We start from the raw sequence: 21,292 nt of genomic DNA, 5'->3' as shown, positions 1-21,292 counted from the left end.
AGAATATCACTTTCTACATCATACCAAAGTTAACTCAAAGATGAACAACCCCTTTAAAATAGTATTTCCTTTTTCTCTGTAATAATAGCTGTTAATAGTACAACCTGTAAAAAGTAAATAAGTAGATTACATACCATACAGTGGTCCAGATGTTTCACATAGTTAAAAAAGCATCTATCTATCCAATAAATGATATTAAAAGTAGTACATGGAATTAAATTAAAAGTGAGAACAATTTGTTCCAGGGAGCCCTCTCAGAGTTCGGAGATTCATTTCAATAAAAGTTTAGTATCTTACCTCGCCCAATGACAATTATGAAATAATTGCTACTGAATATAACTAAGCAGTAAAAACTCCCCGGAGCCCTTAAGTATATTAAACAGGAACATTGCACAGGTCTCTCCAGTAAGCATAACACCCTGACCCTTTTGAAATTTCAGTTAATTTAAATGGCCCTCAGATCTCCAAAGGTGTGTAATTATTTACTGGTGGATATAGTCCTATGAAAAATGCTTTTCATATCCTAGATAAACACAGAGTAAGAAAGTATTAAAGTTACCATTAGAAAAATAAGTAAAACCCCAAAACCTCACTATACCATCAATCTCTGAAAAACAATGACAAAAGAGGTTAACAGAAGCAGAGTGGGTCTGGCACCCACAATGTCTTTATAAGAATGCCTTGATATATGTGAGGGAAAATGCCCTCAGATTCATGAAATGCTAATGCATAAAATGCCCCCAAGATCTAGTAGAGAGAAATAACCTGATCTGTAAAAAAAAAAAAAGGCCTATACTTTTAAATTACACAATTTTAACCTACTGTATCTCTCGACTACAACATCTTTGTATGTGCCTTTTACATCTCAAAGTCAGTAAGTTAATATCTTTGCAAATAGTTGGCTAAATATCATTAATAAATTAGCATAATACATTATTTTGCATTTGATTCATATGAATATGTTTGAAATGTATCGACCTTGTGTAGAAAGGCTGTATTACATTTGAATTCAGATATTAATCAATATACTGTAAATATTTTATTAGGAAGAAAAAATGCAATACACAGTCCTGCAATTCTTAGAATATTAAATTTTGGAAATGTTACATTTGTATGCATTTTTATTTACTTCGGTTTGGTATACAACCTTAGCAATTGTACTTTTAAAATAAAACTGAACACTGCATTCACTCTTGATATATGACTTTAATATGTTGCCACTTTACCTTTCAAGAATTGCACTGTACATATCCTTCTGAGAAAAATGCCTTACAAATATTTTTTTTCTTGCTGAAAAGTACAAGTTGTAAACTAAGCATTACCATCTTGGATGTGAAGGGTTCTATCCCAAACAAACAATTGTAAACAGAAAACAATGAAAAATACTGCACAATGCTAGCAATCGTTGCTTTTTTTGTTTGTGGGAAGCTATAAGGGCTCATTTAAAATCTGCAAGTGCAATGAGTAAAGTGCAGTTTTAGTGAGTGAGTTGTAAATAAAACCACTTTCATAAAAGGCACTTGGGTCAAAATGCACTCACACTTTCATATAGTTTCACTCTGTGCCATTTAGTCCTTCCTGCTTTCAGTTCCGAATTGAGCGCTGCTTTGCCCTTTTACCACCATCTCCAGACCAAGTGGAAGAGTAGCTCCACATGATAGCTCCACGTGCCAATTGCCACAGTTGTTCTGAATGAATAGGGTGCACAATTTTTCTGGTAGAAAATTAAGCATTGTAGGCAAATAAACATGGTGCTTGTGCTAGAAATTGCATTTTGCTCACTGCGCCTCAGTAAGTGAATGCTCTTTATAGCAATGCTGTCCAACTTCTGTTGTGGCCTATGTGGGGGAGGGCCGACAATGGAAGCCAGTGTTTACCATTCCCTGTTTTTAACCACACCCACTTTAAACCACCGCCATGTTACCACAAACACTATTAAGACCATGTCCACATTAATGGTGGTAGCACACCAAAAACCAAATGGTCGGCACTCTCTGCAGGGATATCATCCATTACTCATATGTGAAACAAGTTTATTATGTCATATTAAGACATACCATTAAATGCATATGCCTCCTCCTCCCCTGTGGATAGCACATCAATCCCCAGCACATGAGTAAACACCTTGGGGTCCCCATCATTTCCAAATGCTAACAGACCCCCACCAGACACACATCCCACAGAAAGAGCATGGCACACACAGCCAGAGTAGGGCAGGCACAGTATGGTACACATAGATAGCACAGTACATGCAGAGTATGGCACACACAGTAGATAGCATAGGGCAAACCTAATATGGCACACCAGGAAGCATAGGACAAGCAGAGTATGGCACACACAGGTTACATAGGGCAGGCAGAGTATGGGACACACAGGAAGCATAGGGCAGGCAGAGTATGGCACACACAGGGAACATAGGGCAGACACAGTATGGTACACACAGGGAGCATAGGGCAGGCATAGTATGGCACAGCAGCCTTCATCAATTGATTCAGCGAACTTGTGCCTAAAGAATCAGGTGCACTTGTGATTTTGATGCTGAGCTCCAGAAGTGCCATCCGTAGTTCAATACAAATGTCAGTTTAGTTTCAAAGCGACACACAAGTGCATAACAGCATTGATGCTGGGGAAATGGTGCATTACGGATAAAAAAAGCTTTGATTGTGCCTGAATTTTCACTTCACACACTGTGTAGCAGTAAGTAAATGACCCATTTAACCTTTGTGCTTTTCACAGTGAGGGTTATGCAAAAGAAACATGCAACTGCAGTCTGTAAATATCACTTCTGTTTTGGCCAGATATTGTGTGTTTGTACGATCTTTTTTTAGGCTAAGATTTACCTCCAGCAAAACAGACTAAAAAAAACGCATGCTTGTAAATTCTTCCTAGATGCCTAACATGGAAAGAGCACTCAAATAGTTATTGATTGTGAATAAAAGAGTCCTTGAGAATAAAACCCAATACAGAAAGGAAGTCATGCACTGAAGTAGTCAATGAGCCATGAAAAGCTGGTTTAAATTATTGACTGACATTCATCTTCTCAATATCTACCTTGTTATACTCATATAGGTATGCACATTTCAAAAAACTCATCAGATATATCTTCTTAATACTTAAAAGTTCAAAATGAAATCTGTACAAGCCAATGGCCTCTGACCCAAAGTCAACTGTGTTTTGAAAAAAGGAAAAGATTTTAGCTTGCACCTTATGCCTTTTAAATACAGTATGTATGCTTCTCCTGGGTCAGCAATACAAAGATGAACATGTATTTGTGTAAATATATATAGATGTATTTATACTGCAGCATAATTAAGCTACCGAAAATAAACATCTGTAATGTAACATTGATTTGTAAGTATCAATGCTGAGAAGCTTATGGATAAAAATAGAGTTCTCAAAATGAATTGCTAAAAAAAAAGAAAAAAAGAATTACCATTCCAAATATAGCCTTGAAAGTTATATTTTTTTCAATATTCCATTGTACTGAAGTGCTTGTCTGTTACTTAGCAACCCTGCCAATATGGCTTTTATTTTAATCTTCTCTATAAACTAACTCCAGCCATGGCATTTCAATGGGTCGTATATACTTTTACGTGTGTGCCAGACAAAAATGTGTTTATGTATATATGTATAGGGTTAATTATAATGAGTATCAATTTACATTCCCTTAAAATGATTACACACAACATATGCTGGGAAAGCAACACATGAACGTAGGATATTTTCTAAACTACTCACTTGCAACATCAACCATTCACTTTTGATTGTTCCTAATCAAAGTCACTGCAGAATAACACATTTTTCAGTCTCAAAAATGTAATTTGTTTTGTGTGTATAACCCAAGACAAATTTGCAGTACAGTTCAGTGTGATTTAATTAAATCCCCAAGACAGCTAAGCTATACAATATTTTATCCCAAGACAGAGCAGTCATAAGCACACCAAACAGGCCATCAATACAGTTTGAAGACTTTAGTAACATGGAACATAGTAAGTTAGGTTGAAAAAAGACACACGTCCATCAAGTTCAACCTTTTAACTTTTTTTAACCTGCCTAACTGCCAGTTGATCCAGAGGAAGGCAAAAAACCCATCTGAAGCCTCTCCAATTTGCCTCAGAGGGGGAAAAAAAATCCTTCCTGACTCTAAGATGGCAATCTGACTAGTCCCTGGATCAACTTGTACTATGAGTTATCTCCCATAACCCTGTATTCCCTCACTTGCTAAAAAGCCATCCGACCCCTTCTTAAAGCTATCTAATGATCTAATTCTGAATATTAATGGACCTGCTGCAGCCCAACATTGGCATGCTTATTGACTGTGCACAGGATCCTCCCAGAGAGGGTATATGGATGATTTGTTATTTCAGAAGAAGTTTAACTTTATTAGGACGATATAATATACTGCATAATAATATAAAAGTAAATAACAATATCAAGATGTGTGGCTCAGTCCAATGAAGATTGATGAATACTTTTATTATTTATTTTTAAATAGAATGGTTGCACTTACAATAATAAGGGCTAAAGGACTAACAGCCAGAAAATTTCTTTATGTACTAAATCATGGTGTTATCCTATAAGAATTGCACTGCTTCACTTTCTAGTATGTCTGATAAAGGGGCTTGCCCTGAAAACATTACATTACTTGCATCAATAAATATGCAGGGTTTATCCCGCTTGTAATAGTCTTGTTGTGCCAGTTTCAGATTGACTTGCTACTAACTGGAGGGTGCCGACAACTCACGAGACATCGAGCAATTCCAAGGCCAGGGTGTGCTGGTGAGTTTCTATACCTATTGTTCTCGGCTATTCACCTATTAAGCACCCCATTGCTTGTGCTCTTTAACATGTCCTTCAGGGGTATTGCAAGTACTGTTTTACAGAACAGAAGGCAGATACATTTAGTTTTACTGAAGCAGAACAGAAGCATATACTGAACGCTACACCAAGCCTACCTACAGTATATCTGTAGTTTCTTCTAATTGAGATACCCTTCGGAAGTTGGAACAGCTTTAATGCTGTTGATAAGGTGATTGTTCAATTGAAACAGAAACTTAATATTAAAAGTGATTTTATCCCCCCCCCGGTAATTTCTCTTCCATTAATGTTTTTGAAGCATCTGTAATGATGGATTTGGACAGAAGTTTACACAGTAATAACAGCAAAATACCGAAATGGAGTAATATATATTACCCTGAAAAAATAGCTCTAAAATCTTTAAAGGCAAACTCTTTCATCATCATTAGACAGGCAGATAAGGGAGGTGAAACAATTCTGTTAAATTACTATGAGATGGAGGCTACAAGACAATTATCTCTATGCATTATAAAAAAATGGACAGTGATCCCACAATAAAGGCTGAAATCAATATTATGCTAAATGCTGCAGTAATGTAAGGAATAATAACGGAAAAACTATGTAAAATATTGTTTTGTAAACACCCAAGGGCACCTTATATTTACTTTTTGCCCAAGAACCACACAAATCCACCAAGCCGGCATGTGGTGTCAAATGTGGGTTCTTTACTGCAACCTTTGGCAATCTATATTGATTTAAATCTACAAGATTTATTGCCAAGTTTACATCCTTCTAAAGGGGTTACTTCAACAGATTTGTGGAAACTTATCCTTTCTATCAACAGGAGTTGCTTGATTGGAAGAGGGAAAAAAGTTCAATGTCAAAGTAACACAAGGAGTCTGAAGTCAGAGGATGAAACTGAGGAGGAATTTGTAAATGGTATAAATCAAAAGAGGATAGAGAGGAAAAAACTGAAATAGAAAAGAAACAAAAGGAGCTTGGAGATAAGTTAAATGAATTGCAGAAAAAGACAAGGTTAAACCTAATGAACAAAAGAAACCAAAGGAGTCTTCCATTAGAATGAGCTTGAAATAGTTTATCGGATATGTTCAAGGATGCTGCATGGCCTCAAAACCAGATTTTCCGAAAATAGCAATAAAGACTAAAAAAAGCAACTGCCATATTTTGAAAAAGGTATTCAACGCCCCATGAAGAGAAACAGAAGAAAGTCAAATTCCATTAATCTCTTGAAGTTTATTACATTGCAAACACTGGAAGGAGCACAGACAGAGAAGGAATGGTAACAAGTACCAGCTCCAGGCTTCCATTTCCAAGCAACCCAGACTCTGGACATTCTAAGGCTAATGGAACAAAGGGCATTTTGACTGCCATTATTATACCGATTTAAGATGCATTGTGCCCCATTAGCTTGAATTTTAAATTAGCGTAATTTTAATAAAAAAATCTTTACCAACCATCTCAATCGTGTCAGTAAATCATATGTTCTATAGCAACATTGTTTGGATAATACCTGTTAGGACTCTAAGGGATTTAAACCCTGGCCTGCTTAGTAGTCAAGACATGTACAGTATTTGTCCTCCAGTTAAGACTGGCTGATACTACTATGCATGAGACATCAGTCCTTGAACATCTTCCTCCACCTACCTGGTTAACATCATGCTGTGATTAAACAATTTAGGGCCTTTATAAGTTGGGTACTTGAAGGACACAGTGTTTGATCATCTGAGCTCCCAGCCTGATCTAGTCCTTGATTTGTGGATCCTGTATTCCCTGCCTTCATTCCTTGTTCCCTTCCTAGTTCTGGCCTCCTGTTCCGCTGCTGTCCTTTTCCCATCTGATACCCATTTTCTGTGGATTTCCTGGTTTGACCTTTGGCCTGTTACTCAACCTTGCTTGACCGCTGCCTGCCACTGACCTTGGCCTGCCTTTCAGACTTTGCTAGTCTTCCATCAGCCTTGACTTTTCAGCCCGTTACTGGACTCTGTTCAGTCTTCTGTCTCAACTCAGGTCTGTATCTGTACTCGGGTTTTTCAGTTTGCACTTTTGTTAGTTTGTTTGCTTGTAGCCTGTAGGGTTCCGAGACTGCTGAACAATAGAAATTTACTTTTTTGCAGTCTGAAACATTTTATTGTATGTTTCACTCTTGTTTAATGAGTTTTTAAACAATATTGCTAAAAACAGACAGGACTTTCTAATGATTGCATGCAAAAGAAAACAGCAATACAGTATTATTTAACCAATTAGTTTGCAGTTGGTCATCTGTTTAACACATCTGTAGTGAACACTGAGTTGCTATCCTGGATTCTTCTGGAGCCATAGCAGGGAAACTATAGTTTGAGATCAAGAGGTCTTAGGGCAGGACTACATGGATGTTTTCGGCGTGATCCAACACGCTGCCACAAAACGCCGGCATCACCTTTTTTCCGTCACATGCGATTTGACGCTAGCGTTTTGTTGCAGCACATCGGATCACGCTGAAAACGTCCATGTAGTCCTACCCTAAGAAATACTGTTGTAGACAAATGCAGATTTGATGCTTTGTATTACTACACTTGGGTAAATATGCACTAATGAGAGCCAGAGTGAAAGTGAGATGTTAGCTGCCGGTGAAATCACTAACAATAGTGTTTGGAGAGGGTTGTGAATTGTGCTTTTTTAAAGGACAAGGAAGGTCTGCAGTATTAATAAATAAATCTTGTTTGAGAGGCATACCTGCTGTGTCATCAAGCATTAAGTCTGCTCTATGATAAGCCGTTTCACGAAAAAAGAAGTATTAGAATTAGTTTCTGCATGGTAATAGAGGAGAACGGAGCTGTTTCTTGAAAAAAGATGTTAGTGATTAGTGATGGGCAAATCTGTGCAGAATCTGTGAATTTACAACGGAATTCACGAAACGGCAAAAAATTTGCAAAACACATTGAAGTCAATGGGCGTCAAATAAGGAGCGTCAATTTTTATACGTGCAACTATTTGGTCCCAATGTATTAAAGTCAATGGGTGTCTGAATAATTTTGATGCACGTCAATTTTTTTTTGATGTGATGGATTTTTCACCCGGCAAATTGTCGCTGCAGTTCACAAATTAATTTACCTGCAGCGAAACGTGGAAATTCGCCACAAATTCATGTCTGATTGGACCACTCCATTAGATGGTGAGATAATTACAAAAATACTTTTCTTGTCCTTTAATGAATTTAGTGCACATTTGCGAGCAAGGTAGGTATACTTTTCTTTATATGAATAAAAACATCGAACAGCCTCTTTAAATCTTTGTATACCTGCCACTCTGGTTGTTCAGAGGTTAATAGTAAGGCTATAGCAACCACTTAATCATTTAGGATTTCTTCCCTTCCTCTAACCCACTCGGCCCCCTCACTTGGGAATTCACTTATGCTATTGGCTACTGAGCGTGCTCAGTTCATCTCAACTCACATTAATAAACACACCCTACAGTTTAACAGCCAATTAAGAGATGGCCTTGTTGGTTCCCATAGAAACTCTGCTCTAGCTGTCTGCTGCTATATTTTCTCCTACCCTAACTCTCCATTACAGTGCTCACTCCAAGCATAACTTCCTTTAAAGGAAAACTATACCCCCAAAATGAATACTTAAGCAACAGATAGTTTATATCAAATTGAATGACATATTAAAGAATCTTACCAAACTGGAATATATATTTACATAAATATTGCCCTTTTACATCTCTTGCCTTGAACCACCATTTCGTGACTCTATCTGTGCTGCCTCAGAGATCAGCTGACCAGAAATACTACAACACTAACTGTAACAGGAAGAAGTGAGGAAGCAAAAGGCAGAACTCTGTCTGTTAATTGGCTCTTGTGACCTTACATGTGGTTTGTATGTGTGCACAGTGAATCTTATGATCTCAGGGGGCGGCCCTTATTTTTTAAAATGGCAATTTTCTATTTATGATTACCCAATGGCACATACTACTAAAAAAGTATATTATTATGATAATGGTTCATTTACATGAAGCAGGGTTTTACACATGAGCTGTTTTACTCAGTATCTTTTAATAGAGACCTACATATTTTGGGGGGTATAGTTTTCCTTTAAAGTAAGTTATGCTGTGTAAGCCTGCATTCTTGAATACATGAACTTTACAGTGCACATTTACTGTTTGCATTTGTAAATGTCACTAAGGATGTGTCAGAAGGAAAATGGCTGCTAGGAAAATGGCCACTGCACTTGTGAACAGAGGAGATATATGCAGTAGAAATGATGGGGTGGGGGAGATGTGCCCAACTTATTTACATCTATAGGGTTTACATTTCACACCTTACAAAAGGTGGTGAAAGAATATATGAAAGGCTGTGGCAAAAAAGAAGAGGACATAAGGAATGTTGTGGCATAAAGGCAAATAATAATTTGCAAGGCAGAATCTGAAACTGTGATAAGTTACATATTCATAAAACTACGGAGAACAAGTCAGAGAATGATACATTTACATTATTCTAGACTTAAAGTAAACAATAAAGAAGTTTAGGGTACCATTAATTGGTCCATGAAAAGCACCATACCCAAGGCCGGATCTCTGTTTCCCGCACCCCTAGGCCGGCCCAGGTCTTTTTGCTACCATTCATTCTGGAGTGCTCATGTGCACACTTTATCTGACAGCACTGCGACTTTGTATGTGGGTCCTCAGTAGGCAAAAGATGCGGCTGGGCAGCATGCCACTCCTAAAATTGTGCTGCCCTAGGCCTTTCCACAAATCCGGGCCTTAACTTACCCATTTTTCCCATAAAGTACTATGCTAAACCTCTACTTCACTTCTGTGGCCATCTCTCAAATTCTCTTATCCGCAAAACAAGCAATTTGAAAGCATGTCTATAACCAGTGTCCCAATGATTTGTAATTTTTAATTACATTTCTGCAGTAGTCATAACTACTTTCTTTTATGCTAGGATGATGCAGTTTTATGGCCATGATTAATTTAATTTAAGACTTTACTTGCTGTAGACTGTACTGAAATTTCTCTGGAAATTAAAACTGTGTACAGATCACAGAGAAATATGTACACATAGATAAAGGGGAAACTGGAGATCTTGTAAAACAAGCATGAAATATCCATTAACATTTGGCTGATTTGCAGCTTATAGTCAAGTGTCACTTACTTCTGTACTGTAAATGCATGTACCAGTAGAGTTAAAATGTAGGACTTTCTTCTTCATCTTTGAAAATAAATTGCATTTCAACACCATTGTGATTTAAGAGAGATTAGTAAGGTTTTCAATTGAAGGCTGAATGCAGATTTCTAAAAATAAAAAAAAAAGTAAAACGGCAGCTTAGAAGATAGATCATAATTGAATTGCAAATCTCACATGCTTTATTTCACTGATATGTAAGAACTAATTGATATACCCAATTTCTGATTCATCTGATGGCAGCCTACAGTCTTAAAAACAATGTTTTCTTCAGCACACCACTTACTGTTTCAGGGTGCATCCACTCCCAAGCTCCCAAGCTGCCTCCAAATTCCTTATCTTAAATAATAGGATATGAAGCACACCATCCTCAGGCTTTGCCTTTAAAACATGTTATTCCAGCAGAATTAACACACAAGCTTTCGGGGGAAAACCCCATCCTCAGGTGCCTACAGTCTTACCATAACCCATCTTCCCACTCCCTGCTTGGTACATTCCACAAGTTTATTTAGCAACTGCCCTTATTTGGAAATTAAACAGGCATGGGTGTGAAACCATGGAAATTGGGAAATAATATCAAAAGGTTGGACATAATAACAGTGAAATTTACATTCACAAAGCAAAGATTAAAATGAACAAAGATTAAAATGGGTGTAAAATGACCTTAAAGGACAAGGAAAGTATTTTTTTATATCCCCCATACTTTGAAAGCCCACCCCAAGATGTACCTGATCGCTAAATTAATTTTGGCCAAATACATTCCTTTGTCCTGTTCAGTGTCGTTGTAGATAACTGTATTAAATCCTATTCCGCGCCATTTTCTTTTTGCTTGCATAATCAATATGGCGCCGGTACATCTATTGCGCCAAAAGTATTCCGCCCCCCACGGACGCGAGCGTGACTGCAAAGCTCATGCACCAATTTCCTCTGGCACAGCAACAGCGCACGAGGGTTGTTTAATGCGCATGCGCTGCCTTTGATCCGCTGAAGAGCGCAGAATCCACTGTCTGTGTCTGTGTGAAGAACGAATGTATCATGGGAGTTGCCTTCACTGTAGTGTGCGGTTATTTCCTCAAGCAGCCAGCAGATGTCGCAAACGGCAGTACACACAGAGGAATTGAAGCAAAGGCTGAATCCACAAAAGGTATGTCTATAACTGATACTAATATAAAGAAAGTGGAGTATAAAGCACCTTCCACCAATCAAGAAAGCACATAAATGGTGTGCAGGGTCAAGGGTTAATGCTAAATATTCAGTGGAGAGAAAAGAATGACCCAAAAATTGCACCACCCCATTTATTATTCCATAAATCCCATACCACAGGAGGTAAAACTTAACCTTTATTCGTACGTATTAAAATAACCCAAAGGTGAAAAATCAAAAATGATTAAAATTACAAAAAGGAGGAGCGCATTATTTGCTGGATTCAGTAGTCTGCCCCAGATGCTTAAAGATTGATCGTTGTCCAACTGATAGGATCATATAAAAAGCATCATCATGGGGATAAGCTACATTAAGTTCTATAGATTGTGGCAAATGGCAATAGTGGTAGCACTCAATTCCCCAAAGGGTTAATTAACTAGTAAGTGCCAAAATTATATAGGATGCGATCATTGATCAGATCGAAACGGACTGAGGGCATCATTTCTATCCGTCCCAAACATTAGCCGAAAACACCCTCATGCGACAGGAAATATAAGGTGCAAGAACCTGTCTTGAGAGATTCCGTTATCGGCGTTGCTAAAATACAGCCACTATGGTGCCATTAAGCACCCCACCCTTGGTGCACCCCCAGTGATACTGTTGGGTCTGCGGTGAGGTATGTTGCGGCGCAAGTAACTTAAATTGCAGCAAATGAACTCCCTGCCTAATTGAGCTAAATTTTAGAAATGATGCCCTCAGTCCGTTTCGATCTGATCAATGATCGCATCCTATATAATTTTGGCACATACTAGTTAATTAACCCTTTGAGGAATTGAGTGCTACCACTATTGCCATTTGCCACAATCTATAGAACTTAATGTAGCTTATCCCCATGATGATGCTTTTTATATGATCCTATCAGTTGGAATACGTTCAATCTTTAAGTATCTGGGGCAGACTACTGAATCCAGCAAATAATGCGCTCCTCCTTTTTGTAATTTTAATCATTTTTGATTTTTCACCTTTGGGTTATTTTAATACGTACGAATAAAGGTTAAGTTTTACCTCCTGTGGTATGGGATTTATGGAATAATAAATGGGGTGGTGCAATTTTTGGGTCATTCTTTTCTCTCCACTGAATATGTCTATAACTGAAGCAGCACTTATGGTTACACTTTCCTTGTCCTTTAAAACATATGTGCCTTGTTATGTTTGCACTCGAGTTGTATGCATGTATTTTAAAGTGCTACTAATGCACACAGCATCATACAGCAGATTACAGCATAGTTCTGAAATATATTCTATTTCTTCCAGTGTTGTATTTTTTTCCCTTGAACTTAAAGCCTTATTAAGGGTCTAAACAGGCCGGGAAGCAACAAAGGTATATAGGTAGGTCTTTACTACCACATACGTATATGGGATGAAACAAGGAAGGATTTTATTCCAACAGACTTTCACAGAAATGACAATGGTACAGTCTTGATGCACTGGTGGCCTTTTTTAAATGAACAGTAACACCCCAAAAAATTTAAGTTTTAAAATATATTCTTGCCCTGCACTAGTATAAATTGTGTTTGCTTTAGAAACACTACTATAATTTATATAGACAAGCTACTGTGTTGCCACGGGTGCAACCATTCAAGCTGAAAAAGGACAAAATGTACAGGTTTAGATAACACTCACTTTTTCTTTCAATATAACAAGAGGGCATGTGTAAGTCCACAAGTGCAGTGAGCAAAGAGCAATTGCCATGTTTTTTTCCACAATGCAGTGTTTTTTTCCTACTGCAATTGCATACACTTTGAACACAACTGTGCATGGGCCTCATCACAAATCAAACACAATTGCGCCAAATATCTTCAAGTCTCCCTGGCGTTATTTCTGGTGTTCGCTGGTGTCATTTCCAATGTTCGGCATGTGAGTGACTTGTGCCCTGTTCTTTTCATGCGACTTCATCACTTCTGTGATTAACACAGGACTTTGAGGGGACACTGGAGCTACTGCCTGGCCCAGAGGTGGCAGTAACTCCTGGTTTCCCTGCATCAATAAGCCCAGCAGTGTTCAATTAGGAACAGAAGGCAGAAAGGACTGATGGGTGCCGAGTGCAACTCTATGGAAGTGCAAGTATTGCATTTTGATGCAAGTACCTTTAATTAAAGTGGTTTTACACTCAACTAACTCATGGAAATTGAGGGGCTGCAACTGTACTTATGGTTATACATGACCCCTAAAGTCTCCAGTGCAAGCTGTAGTGGAATTACACCAAAAAGTGCGTCATGAACAGTTGAGGAGCTGGGCAAGGGGGCCGCATCACTAGTGCACACTAGTGCAAAGAGCGCTATTGCTTTTTGCTGCCCCCTGTAACTGGCTGCTTGCTGCTTTCTTATGGCAGGAGTGGCCCTGCCCTCTATTTCTTTGTTGTGTGAAACAATACAGTGCAAAACCTCCCACTGCTTCACTTGCAGTACTAGTAGGTTCACACCTGAATGCTACTTTTGCTGACTGGAGATCTTCTTGTCAGGGCACAAGCTGCTCTTGCTTAGCTAACTAAGCTGCCCTTCACCTCTGAGGCTATCACCTAATACTTACTCAAAAACAGCCTCCACACCTGTGTCATTGGATGTTATCAGGCAAAAGAGGAGCCCTTTTCCCCACTCCCCTACATACATTCTGCAGACCTATTTTCCTCTCTTACCCATCCTGTGTTTGGATACAAATCAACCTTTAAGTTCTTACACAACCTGTGTTTGAGTACAAATCAACCTTTAAAGGTTTATTTTGCACTTGTGTATGTATCAAGATTAGTGGAAGTCTGCACCCCCTGAAACATGGTGGTCACAATAAAAGAGGTCATCTTTCTGCCTGCATATAATATTGTGTGTGTGTGCAGCTCCTTTAAGTTTTCTCATTGATGAACTGATGTATCCTGGTGATTTGAAGAAATTTGTACCGCCAGTGCAGGACTGTGTTAATAATTAGATGTGCGGCAATAAGGAAGCCTAGAAGCACATCTCCCTTCAACCTGTATTTATTCTCTATAGTCCTCTCCACTTCTCCTATTCCTCCATACCCTTTACTGCACTGTACATTTCTACATACAGGTAGAGGACACATTATTCAGAATGCTTGGGACCTGGGGTTTTCCAGATAATGTATCTTTCTGTAATTTGGATCTACATATCTTAAGTCTACTAGAAAATAATTACTGTATCTAAAGACTTGCTAGTCTTACTGAAATAATGAATATACTGAAATAACATATACATAAATATGTAAATATGGTAAAAGTGGCAATACCATTTTGCCAGCTTAAGTGCTTTATAAATAGGGCCCTGATTTTTAACGAATAAGCATTCAACATGAGATTAATATATAGGGCTAATGATGAAAATTAAAGGCAAAAGCCACTTTTCAGTTTAAACTTCCTTGGTTCTATATCTCATTCACAATTGGAATCCCCATATAATGAACTCCACCTTCTCAATCTTTAATCCTGAGAAAAAATTACCATTCTGTAGGGATTTGTTTACCATTTGGGTGCACATGCTTACACAATAAATATCAATAAAGCTATAGATGTTGAGGATGTTTTGTTAATGAATATTTTATTTTTACTTTTTTTTTTAGAAGGATCTAATTGTATATATGCTCATATAGTTGTCCCAAAATCAAATATATATCTATATATATTCAGAGTTAGACATTTACAAGCTTCTGCCCAATTCAGAAAATAGTCATGTTATTGTTAGTAACATGGGTTTATGCAATGTAAGGCCCTAATATAAGGATTTTGTAACTGAAATATGCTTGAGCTATGTACATTGCCAAATGTTATGATTACATATGAAACTTGTGTGATTGCATATTATACATGTGGGGATAATGGGATTGGTGGCAACCCATCCATTGTTTTACTCTATTTTATTCTATAAGCGTGTGCACCCAATTGCTAGAGGAAGTCTTCCACAGTGCGTCTAGGGTGTTGATTATAGTAAGTAACTGGAAAAGCAGAAAGTAAAAATTAAACCATATCTATTAGCTATTATGAAATCTGAAAAATAAAGAAAATACATTTTTTCATATAAATGAAAAGGGAAGAACACATTTTCAATATAAGCCCTATTCATTTGATTTCTGTGTAAGACCTATGTCCTAATAATGAATTGTCTGAAAGGTAGCTGAAAGCTATGAGCCCTCTTATGAGAATGGGCACATAGTTGGACTGGAGTGGGACACCGGGAAAAAAAACCCTTGTGGGCCCTGCTAATACAGACACCCTACCTGCCTGCTTCCTGACCTCCCACCCCCGACCCTGATCATAGTCATTAAGAAAGAAGGTACACGACAGGTGTTTAGTAGAGTTGAGGCTGTGGTGGGGGGGGGGCTGATTGGGAAGCCCAGTGGGCCCTGAACCCTCAGTCCAACACTGAATAGGCAATTCATGTACAAGGTACATTTCTGTATATAATTTGAAAAGTTTTGAAGTTTTCAAAGAGAAAACATGGAGAACAAGAGTTTGAGACTTGATTTACCCTTCAGTCATTTTAGCTGTTTTATGTAGCAGTTCTTTGTGGAGACTGATGTCTAGCATCCTGCTTTGTCCAAAGCCGCTTTGAGAGTCTGCCACAATCAGAAATCAGAGAAAGGTTTTATTATTACCTATGACCAGAATAACCCCTAAAAAAGTACTATACACTTTGTGACTTTTTATTTTAAAGTGTTAGAGGACCAGAATGAAATATATAAATAGATCTAAAAATACAGGTCTTAAAAGAAGTATGTTCAGCTCAAGGAAATATAAAAATGTAAGCATTAATACATTAAAAGGCCATTTTTCTTAGATGGAGGAAATGGAGTGAAAGAAGTTGCACTCTTCTTACATTTTTATATTTGTGATGTCTTTTTAATGGTCCAAGGAACACTTTTACACTGCAAAGTTTTCTGAAGTTAACCTTCTCTGTTCACAGGATCTTAGATAATGAGAAAATATGGAGATGTTAAGCTTATTATAAGAGACTAGTAAAACAGAACAGGAATGATGTAACACTTTGTTCAGGTTTAAATTAAGTGCAGTTCACATGCTTAGGAAGTAATTAGGCAGTGTTCTGCAATATTTATATTAAGCTGCCAAGAGGCTTGTTTAGAACAAGTCATTAAAATACATGACTTCTTTTATATTAGGAATAGGGACTTTGCACTGCCAAAATAACTACAGTTGTGATTTAAACACAAATCACTGACTTACTGGAAAATTGGATCCAGGGTGTTTTAAATTGGAAACCTTTATGCAAGTTCAAAATACTTCTATTCACCAATGCTTTTCCTTATAAACTTGAATTATTACAATGCAGCTTATTAGTTTTTCACACAAATAGCAAATTCAGTAGTGGTGCAGGAAATATGAAACTACATTTCATAAATTTAAAATATGCTGCTGCAAAACTCAGGCACTGTAAAACAATATAAGACTCCCAAAGTGTGAGTTGACAGAGTGTTTGGCTCACTTTAGATATAATGGTTGGAATGAATTGTGACGTAGTTTTCCTTTCAATGTGATGGTTGGGTGAATGAGTTGTAGGATGTTATATAAATATAAGGAACTGTGTTGCTTTGTGGGTCTGAAGCTATATTTTCTGCATTCATGTGCCCTGCAGTGAATGTTGTATCTGTTGAAGTGGAACTAATTAAGCAAACGTACAAAACGTGGAATGAGATGAGACAAAAATTGCCTGGCAGTCATAAAGTATATTGGCAGATGAGTGGAGACGTATTGCTGTAATATGGCTAACTGTAATTGCTTTCATTTTGCATGCTACAATTTTAATTTGTTTGTTTGTTTCTGCATATAAAAGGCGTTCTGAAATAGAAAAGAATGTGTTCTGTGCAGTGCTTATATTGGCTTTGTTTGCTAGTTGCAACTGATTCTATTAGCAAATAAGCAATAGAACATTTTTAAGAGAAATAATGCAGACATTATGATTGAACTATATGCCATAAAAACAAGAAACATAAACACCTAATTATCTTCCTATTTTTAACAGGCTGAATATTTGAGTGATACGAGAAATACAGTAATACAAGTAATATAGTTATGCAGTGCATCAACCTAATAGAAAAATATATAAAATATATAAAATACCTTGTGTAGTACTACAGGGATGGGACCTGTTATCCAGAATGCTCTGGACCTGGGGTTTTCCAGATAATGGATCTTTCTGTAATTTGGATCTTCATACATGAAGGGGCCCATTCATTAAGTTCGAGTGAAGGAATAGAAGAAAAAAACTTCGAATTTCTAAGTGTTTTTTTGGCTACTTCGACCATCGAATGGGCTACTTCGACCTTCGACTACGACTTTGAATCGAACGATTAGAACTAAAAATCGTTCGACTATTCGACCATTCGATAGTCAAAGTACTGTCTCTTTAAGAAAAAACTTTGACCGCCTAGTTCGCCACCTAAAAGCTACCAAACTCAATGTTAGCCTATGGGGAAGGTCCCCATAGGTTTGCCTAACTTTTTTTGGTCGAAGGATAATCCTTCGATCGTTGGATTAAAATCCTTCGAATCGTTCGATTCGAAGGATTTAATCGTTCGATCGAATGATTATTCCTTCGATCGTCTGATCGAAGTATTTGCGCAAAATCCTTCCACTTCGATATTCGAAGTCGACGGATTTTCATTCCCCAGTCGAATATCGAGGGTTAATTAATCCTCGATATTCGACCCTTGATGCATTTGCCCCTAAATCTACTAAAAAATCCTTTTATTATAAAAAATCTTAGTTTGGATCAAGTACAAGCTACTGTTTTATTATTACAGAGAAAAAATTTGGATAATTTGGATTAAATGGAGTCTATGGGATACGGCCATTCCATAATTCTGAGCTTTCCGAATAACGGGTTTCCGGATAAGGGATCCCATACTTGTACTAGGGCAGTGGAAGTTTTTTCTGTTCATTCCCACCTTGGGCTGCGGGTGTTTATCAAAGAATCAATTAAATATTTGCCCTAGGTCCGCTGGTACCTTAAAGCCCTGATGTCATACATGAGCTGGTTATTTTTTGAAATATATTTGGTGATTTTAATAGACAGTGAGGGTCATTTTTAAATCCCTGGTGTGCTGCTTTCTGCATTTAGGGCCAGATCAAAAATCCGGAGCTCAGAAGCTGCATCAAAGCCCTGTCCTTAATGCCTGTCATAAGCCTGATGTATATATCCAGCTATTATTTCCTCTATTTTAAAGCAGAGCTATCCAATAGTTCCCACTGTCCCAGATTAAAAGTTCACATACAGACAATTTAATAGGAAATCTTCAGAACAGACTGATGTATAACACTACAATAATGGCACTTACATTTTCAGATTCCTTATTCCTACTGTTTCTTTAATGTGAAAAAAATATATAATACAGGTATCTTCAATCGATGTAGATACAACATAAGCTGCAGACTGCATATGATTTACTGACACAATGATGGCTGGTAAAGCTCATACCATTTTTATTAAAATTTAAATAAGCAGAAAATAAAAAATAATTATTGCAGGGGTTATGCTAATGGGACGCAATAAACTTTTTTTTCTCTTTATCGGGTGTTGTATGTCTTTTTCAAAAGATGGGTAGTTGCCTTTTCTGCTTATGCAGGAAGGAGACGCCGTGGGGATAAGAACCTTTTTTAAGAACCTCTGTTCCTTTGTTCATGTTTAGATTTAAACTTGTCTTATTTCTGCAACTCATTCAATTTATCTCCAGACTCCTTTTGTTTCTAATTCTTTTAGCTTTTTAAGATTTCTGATTTCTCTCCTCATCAGTTTCATCTTCTGACTTCAGGCTCCTTGTATTACTGTGACATTTAATCTTTTCCCTCTTCCATGTGTGGCTTCAACAAAACACCACTAAAATGTTATGGGCTCTTCCATGCGTTTCTTTATTGACCACCATTCAACATCATTAAAATAATTATTAAAATAGTCCTTCAACAAAACATACAAGAAAGTAATTTATTGGCTTTAGTTGAGTTTTGTTTTAGTTCATATCAGCCTGATTGCAGTTGTATTTAGTTACTATATAAAGAGGATCACTGCACCAGAGGCCACCCCTTCAGACTAGAGAAAAAGAACTTTAATTTGAAGTAGCGTAGGTGGTTCTTCACAGTGAGGACAGTGAGGATGTCGAATGGCCTTCCAGGTATTGTTGTAATGGCTAATTCTATTAATGATTTTAAGAGCTTGGATGATTTTTTGGACAAGCATAATATCCAAGGCTATTGTGATACTAAAATGTATAGTTAGTATAGATTTGGGGTATATATAATTTATGTTAGGGTATTGAGGGGTCATTGGCATTCTGTGTGTGTATGTATAAATGCTGTGTTTAATTTTGGGGTTGAACGTAATGGTCTTTTTTCAACCCGATTTAACTATGTAATTAAGTAACTATCTACGATTCTACGGGGAGTAGATTTTCCATCTTATGTGTCAATACTATTGCCATATATGTGTAGGGATGTGAAAATCTTAGACACCCTTACAATTTACAGACAGGCACATCCCTAGTAATATGGACACCTTAGTGGGTCCTTATGCGGACCTTGTGCTTATGTAACCCCTATAGTTCACACAGTGTACTCTAGAGGCACTGTGCCAGAGTATAAAAGGTTTAGGAACCATGTGCTCTGGGTCCACTGCTTTAGCCCAACCAAGCAGGCTGGAAGGGAATGGGTAGTGCTGACCCTAGGCGCCTTGGCCCTAGTAGTTAGACAGCTATACTCGTTTTATAGATCGCTCTAGGAGTGATAGAGAGGTTATTTAGTTGAGCAGCTCAAGGCTCCGCCGTGGAGATTAGAGGGATTAAGATCCCAGGGTATTACTGACCCGAGTAAGGAACCAAGTGTTGAGATAGGGATGTCAGGAGTTCCCCTAGTCTGTCACTGGAAGATATCCTGAAAACTGGGCAATACCCATCACATGCTGTCAACTTACTCTCTGCTGTATATTCCCTAGCCTGTGGGGATTCAGCCTATACGTGCTGTGAGTATATGCTTCCTTTATGCTGCTGTGTATGTTCTATACTCCATTGTGGATCAATGTGCTAAATGATCTCTGTGCTATTATTCAATAAATACTGTTCTTGGTTCAACTGTTAAAGAACTACTGGCGCCCATCATTGTGCTATCGCATATCAGGTTACAGTTACACTACACCCTTGCCTCCACCCCGCTGCGAGGGCTTACCCCTGAGAAAGAGAGCTCATCGGGGGTCTCAGCCCACCAAGGAACGTAGCTAAACTGTCCCAGCAAGTCAGTTTACTATAGTGCTACATATTGGCGCCCAACGTGGGGCTCTTAAAGGGTTTAACTGTAACATTGCACGCGGCCTAGTGTGACAGGCGCTGCGTGTGCGGACTCAGTAGGAAAAAGGCACCTAGGCGGGGAAAGTCTGTAGTTCTTATTCCCCGAGCGGTGTGCCTACTGATTATATTGTGAGCGTGTATCCCTCACACATTTCGGTCACAGCAAAAGCATAATGGCTCTGTAAGGAACTTACCCAGGGGACGGCAGGGACGCCTGCCGCCCCCTCGACGGGGACGCCCGTCTCGCACCGCCGATGCGGTTAGGCCCCAGGCACGCATGCGCGAGAATTAAAGACGCAGGCACGCTGGCGCAATTGCATTGGCGCGTTTGCACAGGCGCTGGCGCTGATTCGCCAGCGTCCAATGGCGCCAAATTCAAGTGTTTAAAGGGCCATCAGTCCTTTTGTGCCTTGCCCAACGTAGGTTCTGTATATGGTTCCTGGGTGCGATGATTCTTGTTGTGACCTTGGCTATCCCTGATTCCTGTTTGACTTCCGCCTGCCCTGACCCTTTGGCTTGTCCCTGACTACTCTTTGGATTCCGTTCTTTACTTCGACCCTGTTAGTTGCTGACCTGGCCTGTGACCTCGATTACTCTGCTGCTTACCGATTTTGTACTGCATTCCCGATTGGTTTCGACTCGGCCCGTTCCTGGACTTTGATAAACTTTACGTTACGTTCCCTTGCTCGCCCAGAGTTCTTCCCTCAGTCTCCTCACTATTAAGTCCTGGCGGCATCCGAGTAGCGGAGGGCTCCTCCCGACGTGAAAGGCGGCGGTTATAGGCCGAAGCGTGAGCGGAGCCCGGGACATTGGGGT

General features: G+C 38.5%; 1 long non-coding RNA gene across 1 annotated transcript; it reads right to left on the bottom strand.

Moving 5' to 3' along the window:
• Positions 1 to 5,243: 5,243 nt before the first annotated feature.
• LOC121400022 lies at positions 5,244 to 10,856 on the bottom strand. The gene is made up of 3 exons (XR_005965488.1): positions 10,711 to 10,856; positions 9,953 to 10,092; positions 5,244 to 6,900 (listed from the first exon to the last, which is right to left on the bottom strand). It is a non-coding gene; the product is annotated as an uncharacterized LOC121400022 (long non-coding RNA).
• Between the last annotated feature and the right edge of the window lie 10,436 nt (positions 10,857 to 21,292).

The sequence above is a fragment of the Xenopus laevis genome, chromosome 2L (assembly GCF_017654675.1).
Source record: "Xenopus laevis strain J_2021 chromosome 2L, Xenopus_laevis_v10.1, whole genome shotgun sequence".
Classification (NCBI taxonomy): domain Eukaryota; kingdom Metazoa; phylum Chordata; class Amphibia; order Anura; family Pipidae; genus Xenopus; species Xenopus laevis.
Note: the sequence above shows the minus strand (reverse complement) of the source record. Positions and strands in the feature narration are given on the sequence as shown.